Here is a 13844-nt window from a genome sequence, read left to right on the forward strand (position 1 = left end):
GCACTTGGGTGAAACCTTTAGCAACTAGTCGTGCTTTGTAGATATCTTGCTTTGACCTTCCACGAATGCTTTATCTTGTAAAGCCATTTGCATTGAAGGGGACGAACCTTAGCAGGTAAGTCAACAAGATCCCACACGTTGTTCTCATACATGGAGTCCATCTCGGATTGCATGGCCTCAAGCCATAGCTTTGAGTCAGAACTAGTCATGGCACCTTTATAGGTTGCGGGTTCACTACTCGTTAAGAGTAGAACGTCATCTATGTCATGTTCCTCGACCATACCAATGTATCTGTCCGGAGGAATAGAGACTCTTCCCGACCTCCTAGGTTCCTCAGGAATGTTAACCGCAGCCGGGATTGAAGGAATGGGTTCCTCCAATAGTTGCTCGGTATTTGGTTCTGGAATCTCCGACAGGTCGAAGGTTCTATCACTCTTTGCATTCTCGAGAAATTCCTTCTCTAAGAATGTCGCACTAGCCGCAACAAAAACGCGTTGTTCGGTTGGCGAATAGAAGTAATGACCACGTGTTCCTTTAGGATAACCTATAAAGTATGTCTTGACCGATCGCGGGCCGAGCTTATCCTCGTGTCTCCACTTGACATAAGCCTCGCAGCCCCGAACCCGTATAAAGGACAAGTTAGGGACCGTTCCCTTCCATAGTTCATATGGAGTCTTGTCAACAGCTTTAGACGGACTTCGGTTTAGTATTAGAGCGGCTGACATAAGAGCATAACCCCATAACGAATCAGGTAAAACCGTGTGACTCATCATGGAACGAACCATATCAAGTAGTGTTCGATTTCTCCGTTCGGACACACCATTCAATTGGGGTGTTCCAGGTGGAGTTAACTGTAGGGCAATCCCACAGTCCTTTAGGTGTTGATCAAACTTGTGAGAAAGATACTCGCCACCACGATCTGAACGTAGTGTTTTAATCTTTCTACCTAATAGGTTCTGTACCCTATTTTGGTATTCCTTGAATTTCTCAAAGGATTCACTTTTGTGCTTCATTAAGTAGACATAGCCATATCTACTCAAATCGTCCGTGAAAGTGATGAAATATCTATAGCCTTCTCGTGCGGTGATTGACATAGGGCCACATACATCCGTGTGTATGAGTCCTAATAGGTCGCAGCCGCGCATTCCAACACCTTTGAAGGAAATACGAGTCATCTTACCGATGAGACATGATTCACACGTGCCAAATGATTGAAAATCAAAGGCCGAGACAGCTCCATGTTTGATGAGCTGTTTAACGCGTTTCTCATTAATGTGTCCCATACGGCAGTGCCATAGATATGTTTGATCTTTGTCACCAACCTTTAACCTTTTATTCATTACGTGTAATATTTCCGTGGTCTAATCTAAAACGTAAATTCCATTCATGGAGACTGCCTTGCCGTAAATCATATTGTGTAATGAGAAAATGCAAGTATTATTTTCTATTACAAATGAAAAACCAAGTTTGTCAAGTGCAGAAACTGAAATAATGTTTTTCGAAAGACTGGGTACATAATAGCAATCATATAATGATAACTCAAATCCGCTAGGAAGCTGGATCACATATGTTCCCTTTGAGATGGCAGCCACTCTTGCTCCATTCCCAACACGCAGGTCAACCTCACCCTTTACGAGAGGCTTGAGATTTCGGAGGCCCTGCACATGATTACACAGATGAGAACCACAACCAGTATCAAGTACCCAAGTTCCGTAACTTGCGTGGTTAATCTCAATCATATGAATAAAAGTAGAAGGAGAAGACATACCAACAGGTTTAACGCGACCTGCTTTTATGTCCTCATGATAAACAGGACATGTACGCCTCCAATGCCCAGTCTTGTGGCAATGATGGCATTCCATGTTTTCGGTGTTGCTCTTTGTCGCGCCTGATGAGTTACTTGCCTCACCAGGCCCACTCTTACCCGATCCCGACTTCTTAAACTTCGGTTTGCCTCTCGCTAGGCCTGGCTGAACTTTGCCCTTACCCTTGCCCTTGTTTGACACAACGAGAACATCCTGTTTCATGCTCCCACTGGACTTCATGTCCTTCTCGGTCTGTACGAGGAGGGAGTGCAGTTCATGGGGAGTTTTCTTCAAATCATTCATATAGTAATTCGCTCTAAATTGCGAATTACCATCGTGGAGTGAGTGAAGTATGCGGTCAATAACAATGTTCTCGCTAATCTTACAATCAAAGGTCTCCAGCTTCTCGACATTCTCAATCATGCTGAGAATGTGTGGGCTAACTGGTTGGCCCTTCTGGAGTCTCGCATCAAAGAAGCGAGTGGTAAGCTCATAGGTCACGATTCTCGGTGCTTTTGAGAATTCCCTAGTGAGTGTAGTGAAAAACTTGTTTGCACTTTGAGCTATGAAGCGTTTCTGCAAATTGGATTCCATTGCAAAAATAAGTACGTTCTTTACCGCACCCGCTTCCAAGGCGAAATCGTTATACTTGTCGATTTCGTTAATTTCAGCCGTGGGGCCTGGGTTTGGTGGGATGGGCTCAATCAGATATTTGAGCTTCCCATCAGCAATGGCAGCATTCCGTAATGCCGCTTCCCAGTCCGTGAAGTTTGATCCATCATTCTTCAGTCGAGTAGATCGATTCATCCGATCCATGAAGATCCGGCCGGACTCACGGTCCAATGTGACACTTGGCATTGGGTCGTCCTCACGGCCAGCCATAATGTTATTAGCAGTTTAAATGTTCGTGTTCTACACTGAAAAAGGAAGAAAAACAAAACGAAATAAGCAACTCATCGAGGTGATTTAAGTCTATTTTAAAATTCATTTTAAACATGTAGACTCTCGCACTTGCATAATTGATCTCCCTCAAGAATGATACAAGTGATCCCAAGACTCAATTTCTGTAAATTGATAAGCCAACTGTTTAGCTAATTCTTCCGGAAGAACTCTTGGTCGATAGATTTCCGTAAATCCTATCTATAGTCCACCATAGTCACAGGATCGTACGAGTGACCATAGTGTTGAGATAAAATAGGTCAATCGGTTCCAACTTACCCGACGTAGAAGGGGTCATATTATGCCTACCGACGAAGAAGGGATTCATTGGAGTTTGACCTATAAAGACCGTTCTCAATTTTTGTTTATACGAGGAAGATCCCATCAACTTAATTATAATTCATTTTAAGTGAACGAATAACTAGCGTCTGCGTGAATGAATCAATTTAGATGATGGCTTAGCATGATCGTGTGACATACGAATGTCAAAGAAAACTAACTCGTGACCTCTATATGTGTCAGTTTTCATGCAATAATTAGGTGGTTTGGTTTTTAGGCGGAATATGATGCATATTATCGTTACGAAAAATAAATAAAGGAATGCAATACGTAAATAAAAAGGTCCTAGTGTGGCCTATCCTAGTAAAAGAACATAATACAACTTTGGAATCCACCGTTGGACCCGAAAAGCTTGTCTTGATGTTCCATCTTGATCCAAGTAGCGGGAGTGAGCATCCGGTCTCCATCTTTGGTCTTCTCAAAAATTACAATTAAAATTACAAAATATAAACCTATTTACATTCTAATTAAAACTGTAATTACAAGTGAAAAATCCAAAACGGAGATACGAGATCTCAAAATACAACCAAGACCGTGTTCCATCATTACGGTAACACGTTCTACTAAGGCCACACTAAGTTACAACCGTTTGCAAAAATTAAATACGTAATAAAAAGGCATACACAAAGATTCAAGATAAACGATAAATAAAAATGCATCAACTAAAAACAAATTCATTCGTGACATAATTCCGTAATTATGTTAAATTTATCCAAACCACCTTTTAATGATTAAAATTCATGTGATAAAACCGCTTCTATCATTTAATTTTAATCCATTACAATCCGTTACTTTAAAAACGCTTTAAAATAACTTAATGGTACGTGTGTGAACCGTTTCACAATCATAGCGAGTGTACTATATCCGTATAAAGTACATATTGAAGCCAAAAGAAAATTTAAATCAAAAGAAACAAATTTTCAAAGTCATCAAAGACGAAATCCTTCGATCCAGGGACATAAGTGCTCGATCGAGGGACAAAGGGGTCGATCGATCAATCGCAAGTCGATCGAGGGGTGTGCTAAACAGGAGGTGCTCGATCGACTAAACTGGTGGTCGATCGAGTACCTATATCAAGAAAATCTGATCGATCGAGTACGAGGACAACTCGATCGAGCGGAGGGGGGTTTTGAAAGGGTCGATCGAGTACAACAGGGGACTCGATCGAGCAAAAAGTTTTGAATGGGTCGATCGAGTACAACAGGGACTCGATCGAGCAAAAACAAGACAAAAAACCACTCGATCGATTAAAATCTTGTTCGATCGAGTACAAAACATTCTGAAAAACTCCAAACCCTCGTGAAAACAGTTTTGTTGAAACAAAACAAATGCAATTTTGATCAAAACCGATTAAAATCAATTCTACAAATTTGCAAAACATGACATATTGTTATAATCTCCGTATAAAACAACAATATGCAAAAATCAATGAAAAACAAGATGATAAAACCGTGTAAAACATGTCACGGTTTCATCAAGAACAAAACTCGAATCAGCCGTGTATACATGGCACGGAATTCGATGCAGAAAATCATCGTTTCAAAAACGTTTTATGAAAAACACATAGAAAATTTACGTGGCCTCGCTCTGATACCACTTGAGGGTTAATATCCGTATACTACCCTTTAAATTTAGGACTATAACGTAAATTTAAACATGTGATTATAGTCATAAAACATAAATACAATAGAAACGATAAGGAACAAGAAATAACCTCGGGTCCTTATGATGCACGGCGTAAAGAACAAAAATCAAACGAGATTCCCTCCTAATTGTTGCACCCAAGACTTGTCCGAGATATGCCCTTGGCTAGATGGTGTTCTCCGATTGCCTTGCAATATTGGGAGAACCGATGTGAGGTTTTCGAGATGTGAGATCTAGGTTTCGAGAGAAACTGTCTCCAAAACCCTAGTTTTACGTAAAAATGAATTGTCTAGGTCAAAAGGAGAGGGAGTCTCTCCTTTTGTTTGGTTCGGCTGGACCGAGTATGAGGAGAGCCCGTGGGCTTTTTGATTTCCTCTTCACTTGAACTCGTGGTCCGAATCCCAATGGCTAAATGCATATGACACGGTCGATTATAAATCACATTATCGGTTATCGGAAATTAAGGCATCAGCTAATAACACGGGTTAGCTGAATTATTAATACGTGTCCGACATAAAAAACAAAAGTATTGTATAATTATATTCAATATACATTTAATTAAATATAAATCGTTTATATTTAATTTTACGAATTAATCGTTAATTCGCTTTAGCCCATGATATTTAATCCGTATTAAATATAATATCTCAACATCACATATTTGACTAATTACTAGTCAAATAACTCGGACTAACCGGTTAGTCAATTTTGGCATCTACATGACAAAGATTTTCATCTTTATCACGTCTCTCGAACGTATCCTATAGGTGTGACTTTTAGGGACCAGTTGATCACCGCCATCCGTATGACAATAACGTCAAACTTATCTAGCAAGCCAACCGTTATTGATAAACGTGGATCAACTGATAATAATACCAAAGTATGCCCTTTGATCCTTTTAGAGGTTTATAAGTCCTTGCACTAACTGTTAAGGACACCAACCCCAACACATTTACCGTCCGTTTTGCATGCATTTGGAGGAAGAGATAATTTGGAGCGGGAAATATTGCTGTCTTGGGATGCGTGAAGCTATTTCGGGAGCTAAAAGGCCAACTCAAAGACCAAATTACAAGACCAACACGAGTGGAACCAGAACCACTCGATCGAGCGCTTTCTTTTGGTCGATCGAGTAAACAGACGAAGGAACTGTTCGATCGAGTGGCCAACTGTTCGATCGAGCCTATCTTTTGGTCGATCGAGTAAACAGACGAAGGAACTGTTCGATCGAGTGGCCAACTGTTCGATCGAGCCTATCTTTTGGTCGATCGAGTAAACAGACGCAGGAACTGTTCGATCGAGTGACTTAACTGTTCGATCGAGCAATTACAAGCTATTGGGCCTCAATTTACGTTAAGCTTAGATTAGGTTTATGTTTTTAGGCTATAAAATAAAATCTAAGAGGGGACTACACGGGACTTCTCTCCCTCTTCTCCTCTCTTATTTTTCACATACACTCATTATTTAACTTTTCTTTCTTCCGGATCTATTTGAGTAATTAATTCTTTCCCTTTATTTTCCTCTTTAATTTATGCTTATGATTATTGTTCTCCCTTTATTTCTTGTTTTCCCTTTAATTATGTCTAGCTAATTCCCCTAGTGTGTTAGGATTAGGGAAGCCGTGGTAGCGATGTTTTAATTGACTTATATAGATTAGTCTTGCGATAGGAATTGTATTAGGCAATTTAATTGTTATCAGGTCGAATGAATGCATGCAGGAGACCATAAATCTAGTTAACCCCAACCTAGATCGAAAGATTGGAAGGGAAGGCTTGCTTAATTACAATAGGGTATTGCAGGTGAGGGCGAAAGTTAAGTCATTTTACGCTCTAGGGCGGTTTAAGGACCGAAAGGTGACGACCATAGCTCTTCTTATCAATAGTCTAATCGCCTTAGTATTCCCGATAGTATAAGATCTGATAGCTGCCACGGTGGACCGACTCTTAGCATACTCCCTTCCCTCTGTTGTTAATTTCTTCTATTTTTATCTCTCTTCCCTTAGTCTCTTAATAGTTTTAGTAACTCATTTCAAACCCCCACATTGTGACCCGTTACTCATAGACTAAAATTAGACAGATAAATCTCATTTTTGCCTCCCTGTGGAGATCGACCCTACTTACCGCTGACTTCTGTTAGTTGTACTTAGGTATTTTATTTTTGGTGTAGAAACGACCGCATCAAATTTTGGCGCCGTTGCCGGGGAGGCAGCGTAGTTTTATCTGTTTTTATTTAGTTTATTTCTTGTCTCAAGGAACTTCGGTTCCTTGAGACCGTTCTCATGTCGTTCCTTCTGAGTTTTCCGCAGGAAGAGAACGAAATCTTTGGTGTTTATTTAGCCAGACTTTGGGAGTTTATTGAGCCCAGACGAGATGCCTTTTCTGATCTCCAATTGTGCTGGACTATCTTCCGGGGTATGAATGACCCTACGCGAGCATACCTCGAGTCCATAGGTAAGTGGGATTTCGAAGGAATCCCCGTAATTGAGGTATTAGAATTCTTTAATTGGTTTGCTACTGAATCTCTTAAACCTACTTTTTCTCTTCATGTTGACTCAGATGAGGGGGTGGGTGAGACCTTAGAAACCAATCTAGGAAATGCTGACGGAGACATAGAGGAGACCATTAGCGTGGTTGACAATCCTTTTTATGAGGATAGTCTAGAACCCCTTTATGATTCTTGCAATGTTAGTGAGGACGATTTGGAGGCTCTCTTTGAGAACCTCCATCTTAACGAGTCTAGCGATGAGGAGAGCGATAGTCTAGAGGCTAAATGGGATACTTATGATGATATCGATGATGAGCCTATTTTAGGAGACCCCATTGACCCATTTGACTTTGCTATCCCATGCATTTGGGACGATTATCCACCTTCTCCCTTAGTTGACCAGACTCCTCCACCTCACATTTCATACCCGTCAGAGTATTTTAATTCTACTCGCGTTAATTTTGAGTCGAATGCACCTGAGTTCGTTAATTCTCCACCTGTGGTTAACTTGAGCTTTTATATTCCGCTCTTAGGCTGAGGGCGAATTATTTTGTGAACAATTTTAGGAGCTGCCATAGGAAATTTGTTAAGCTTAAATGTTTTTACATTTTGATTTCCTATGTTATTTCTATCTTATGGTGCTACTTACGCTTTTGTGTAGCACATGCGCAGCTATTTGACAAAGTTGTTGCGAGCCTTGAGTTGTTTTGACTGGCTCCATTAGAGTAAGTCAAGAAGAAAAAGAGGTCGAGCTGGGACTGTCTGAAGCTTAGCGCTACCCGGAGGCAACCCGGCAATTTTATTCTGCATTTTATTTCATTTAAGTTGTAATAAATGGTTTTATACCATAGACTATCTCAGTATGCTTGTCTTGTTAGTTTGCGGGCCGTTTTTCATTGCGCTTTGCAGGTACTAGCTGAGAATCACTCGATCGAGTAGCTTTTCTACTCGATCGAGCACTTGTCTTGGCAATTCCCTTCGATCGAGCGGACCTTCCTCTCGATCGACCACCCGCAAGATGAGGAACTACTCGATCGATCGCTATTTTACTCGATCGAGCAGTTTTAGACGCCCAAGTTACTCGATCAGCTACTATCCCTCTTGATCGAGTGTTATTGACTTGGATTAGCTTCCTGAGACGGTTTTCCGGGCCTTTAGCAACCTCCCATGTTCATGGTCGGTTTGGGGAGGTCCCTTTATTTCGCGTATCTTGTAAGTTTTCCGTATTTACTCTCTTTTTCCTTCAGTTTGCATTTCCTTTCCATGTTTTGGTACAATGGGGGCATTGTACAGTTTGGTTTGGGGAGGTTATGCATCCATATCTGTGTCTGCATATTGTCTTTATTGCATTTCTGTTGTCACGTTTAATTTCCGTTTGCATTGTTGTTTATTCTTATTAAAATTTAAAATTCCATAAAAATTGAAAAATTTCAAAAATTCAAAAAAATTATTCACGTTTATTTTGCATATAGGTTGAGTCGGAACGGTAGATTTCCGTGATGAAATTGCACTTTAACTTGTCTTTCATACTTGAGCCTTGCACTTTATTGATAGTTTTTAGCTTTGTCATACGCATAATCTACGAATTTCTGTTCAAATATAAGCTGACTGTTTAGACTTGACCTATAAATTGGCAAACTACTTAAAAATTCTGAGATTTAGAGCCCATAACTGGTGACATTCATGACCAGTTCATTAGGAATTTTGAGTAGTACTCCTTGCATAGCATGTTCGTCTCTTTTGCACATTTATGACATTCAATTTCTCGTCAAAATGCACATATTCGGGTTCGTGGTTGGTGTCACATGCAGGGAGGGCCTTGCAAATTTCCCTTTCCTTATATTTTTCACCCATTTAGCTCCACATTAGCCAAATTTGCCTTTTGACCCATTAGCTACAACCCAAACTAAGCCTGCCTAGTCAAGCTAGTTAGTATGTTCTTTAATGGCATGAGTTTTCGTCCGCAGTTTGGCCGTATCTCTTTTGTATGGAGTTGTTGGAAAAATAAAGGAAAGAGGAAAGAAAAAAAAAGAATTGAAAAAGGAAAAAAAATGAGAAAAATGTGAATGAAGAAAAACAAAAACAAAAACAAAAAAAAAAAAAAATTGAAAAAAAAGAAAAGTTGAAGTTCACGTGAAACAGAAAGAAAGAGGAAAGAAAAAAAAAAGAATTGAAAAAAGAAAAAAAAAAGATGATACGTGAGGCATGGTGATTCACGTGAAAACCAGAGAAGCAAAATTATCAAATTTTTGAACTGGTTGTATTTGGAGACTGTATATGCTTATCTTTATCTTGTGACGGTCTCCCTCCTCCGTTTTATTCATATATTTTTGAGGACATAGTGTATTTGGATGGTGAGTTTTGTGCCAAATGAAGGGCACTTGTACTTAGTTTTTCAGTCAGTTGAGATTCGGATGGTTTACTATGGTCCTGTTAGGAACTAGCTTGACGCTTTTACCTCCACATTTCCATAACATGTTTTGCCCTTTCTCACCTGAACCTCACTGTTCCCAAATTATTTGTAAGCCCTCGGCTGTGACGGACATTATTGGTTGGAGTATGTGCATTAGTACTTGAATTGTCTTTCATTTTTGTTGCATGCATGCTATGTAGGTCGCAGTTAGGTGAGTGACTGTCCTTTCTTCTCTCTTTTACATATAAATATTCACCCTTTGCTTCATGAGAGAAGAGTGACCACGAGAGAGTCCGATTTTGTTGGTCTTGCAAGGTCGATAGGTTGGCTATATTTCTGAACAGCTCATAATTCGTTTGCGTATTGACTGCTTAGCTTAAACTGTTAATCTTTGTTGCATTAAATTGGTTCAAGTAGACAAGTTAAGCTAGCTCTGAGTTATTTTTCCGTTCCATTAGCGTATAGTTTTGAGTTTACTCGGGGACGAGTAAAGGTTTGGTTTGGGGAGATTTGATACGTGCATTTTATATAGTCTTTTTAGCCTACTTTATGCACGTATTTCTATGCTTTTATCGTGGTTTTATGCCACAAAATGCTCCGAATATGCTACTTTGGTGTATTTTGTCTTATTTGTAGGAATAGACCGGAAAGTAGTGAAATCAAGTCATTTACCGTCCGTTTTGCATGCATTTGGAGGAAGAGATAATTTGGAGCGGGAAATATTGCTGTCTTGGGATGCGTGAAGCTATTTCGGGAGCTAAAAGGCCAACTCAAAGACCAAATTACAAGACCAACACGAGCTGGAACCAGGAACCACTCGATCGAGCAGTTTCTTTTGGTCGATCGAGTAAACAGACGAAGGAACTGTTCGATCGAGTGGCCAACTGTTCGATCGAGCCTATCTTTTGGTCGATCGAGTAAACAGACGAAGGAACTGTTCGATCGAGTGGCCAACTGTTCGATCGAGCCTATCTTTTGGTCGATCGAGTAAACAGACGCAGGAACTGTTCGATCGAGTGACTTAACTGTTCGATCGAGCAATTACAAGCTATTGGGCCTCAATTTACGTTAAGCTTAGATTAGGTTTATGTTTTTAGGCTATAAAATAAAATCTAAGAGGGGACTACACGGGACTTCTCTCCCTCTTCTCCTCTCTTATTTTTCACATACACTGTTACTTGCTACTGTTCTTTCTTCCGGATCTATTTGAGTAATTAATTCTTTCCCTTTATTTTCCTCTTTAATTTATGCTTATGATTATTGTTCTCCCTTTATTTCTTGTTTTCCCTTTAATTATGTCTAGCTAATTCCCCTAGTGTGTTAGGATTAGGGAAGCCGTGGTAGCGATGTTTTAATTGACTTATATAGATTAGTCTTGCGATAGGAATTGTATTAGGCAATTTAATTGTTATCAGGTCGAATGAATGCATGCAGGAGACCATAAATCTAGTTAACCCCAACCTAGATCGAAAGATTGGAAGGGAAGGCTTGCTTAATTACAATAGGGTATTGCAGTGAGGGCGAAAGTTAAGCTGTTTACGCTCTAGGGCGGTTTAAGGACCGAAAGGTGACGACCATAGCTCTTCTTATCAATAGTCTAATCGCCTTAGTATTCCCGATAGTATAAGATCTGATAGCTGCCACGGTGGACCGACTCTTAGCATACTCCCTTCCCTCTGTTGTTAATTTCTTCTATTTTTATCTCTCTTCCCTTAGTCTCTTAATAGTTTTAGTAACTCATTTCAAACCCCCACATTGTGACCCGTTACTCATAGACTAAAATTAGACAGATAAATCTCATTTTTGCCTCCCTGTGGAGATCGACCCTACTTACCGCTGACTTCTGTTAGTTGTACTTAGGTATTTTATTTTGGGTGTAGAAACGACCGCATCAACTACTGTTTTGTATAAAAACATACTTACTCGACAGATTAACCCCCACTCGATAGAGTACCCAAAGACATAGAAAACCGTAGTATTACATCTCATGTGTACTCTCTTCCAAAAGTTCGGTGTTCCATTTTCACTATTCCTCACAACTCTCATTATTTCCTCACATTCCGCGCTTTCTTTTTCCTAAACTTCCGAATTGTTACATTCACCCCCCCTAAAAGAGAACTTCATCCCGAAGTTCAATTATCATGCTCAAAAATACGGTCTCATACACTCATTCCTAAGTTCCACAAATGACTACATTCCAAGTTCCACATTCTTTTCTAATTATTGCAAATCCATAAATAAATCAGATACGGTCTCATTTCCATTGGTATAACCCTACTCTACGGGCCTCCTAAACGTCAAGGTACAAGGTTCAGCCCACGGTTCAAAACCCGAATCCCATAACAATACCCAACTCAGTTGGTTCTAAGTGTACGTGTAAGTCTCGGGGTATAACTTGATTATTATTACTACACACGTATATATCATGTCTAATCTCATACATGCACAAGTATGTAAATCAATCACGAACATGCAAACTCTATGAAACAACCAAATAATGCAATGTCACTCATCATGTGACTCAACCATGTTCAACATTCCCATTTCCGGATACTATATCATGCATATACCGCATCAAATCCACCACATGATCACACATGTGTTCCAACATACATTCCCATCTATTTCCAACACTTCCGGTTATACGGAATACCACAATCACAATCATGCAAACGATCACTATTTAACGCACAACTTGTATTTTTCATCTTACTTTTATGCAACGAAATGAATTCACGTCAATTAACATACATCAAACAAGGTTATCACATCATTAATGTCATAAATTCACCCATGACGAATCAACAATTTCCATTTACTTTGAAAAACGTCAAACCACTTAGTAAAACGTAAACAATTTACACATATCACCCATGTAAGGTCGATCATGGTCATTCAACCCAAGTCAACTAATATAAACCGCAAAATAAAGGTACATGCTCAATATTTGGTCAAATATCCACAAAACAAGGGTCAAGCAGTCCACTCGATCGAGTGGAGAAGGCCACTCGGTCGAGTAGGCGACCACTCGGTCGAGTGCATGGTACACTCGGTCGAGTGTCACCTGGGGCAGAATGTTTTCATTCTCAACTCGGTTCCAAACTTCCTATTTCATCACATAGATGCTAATAAATCCCGATGGTGACTCATATACCATTAAATAACCGAAGCAAACACAACAATTGGCGTTGTGGCCATCATTACTACATACTTAAGATAAAACATCCAAGGCATAATGTCAGCACAAACCTAATATTTCATCACCAACCACTGCACCGTAGTGCGACACTCTAGTCATAACGGTAAACACAACGCATTTCACTATCTCATGGACACGGCCTAATCACTCATCACTCTCAAAGAACAGTAACAACATCACCACTCACTTAAGCACTACAACCCAATCACGATGCACACCGTGGGCATTTTCACAATAACGTTTGGGAGGCAACTTTACAAATAAAATCTATACTACCACTCTCAGGGTCGGAGTCCAACACACCCACCTTCACATATCATGCTTATGTACTTAGGTTAATAGTTACACTATGTATCACAAATGATCAGGTTTATCAACCATAAGACTGAATCCTTAAGCATCAAATGCCCCACTCTTACTCTCATGACCCCAAATCCAAACTTGGTGATACCAAATCCACAATTTCATATATCTCGATTATTAGAACTCAACTCATTTACGATTATACCTCTTCACATGGTTCACTTGAAAATTAAAACAAATTCCTCACTGAATGACGGTCTACCACTTGCAAATCTCCAACTCATCTCTCGTTCTAGTACTCTTTCTTTCCCGTATTCCAGATCCCTAAATCTTGTCACCATTTATTCAACCCATATCATTCCCCAACCCAAATTTCACATCCCCCAATTACATTTGCAAGTCATATTATCACTCTCTTTTCAACTCTCCGAGTGCCTCAACTATTCCTTCATCATTCCACAAGTTCTAATTCAACCAATTTTGATTGCATTTCACTCATTATTTGTAAGTTGTCTCTCATGATCGATTCACCATACTCAAAACATTACATTTGCCAACTACCGTCCTAGTTTTTCCCAAATTATCAAACTTGACGACTATGTCCAAAATCACTCGTCTTGTTGGAACATATGCCTATGGCTAGGGTGAGAAAACACTCCCTTTCGGATCACATAGAACTCTATGCCCGGATATCCCGGGTTAACTCAATGGATAAGGATGA

This window comes from Silene latifolia, chromosome 1 (genome assembly GCF_048544455.1).
Source record: "Silene latifolia isolate original U9 population chromosome 1, ASM4854445v1, whole genome shotgun sequence".
NCBI classification, from domain to species: domain Eukaryota; kingdom Viridiplantae; phylum Streptophyta; class Magnoliopsida; order Caryophyllales; family Caryophyllaceae; genus Silene; species Silene latifolia.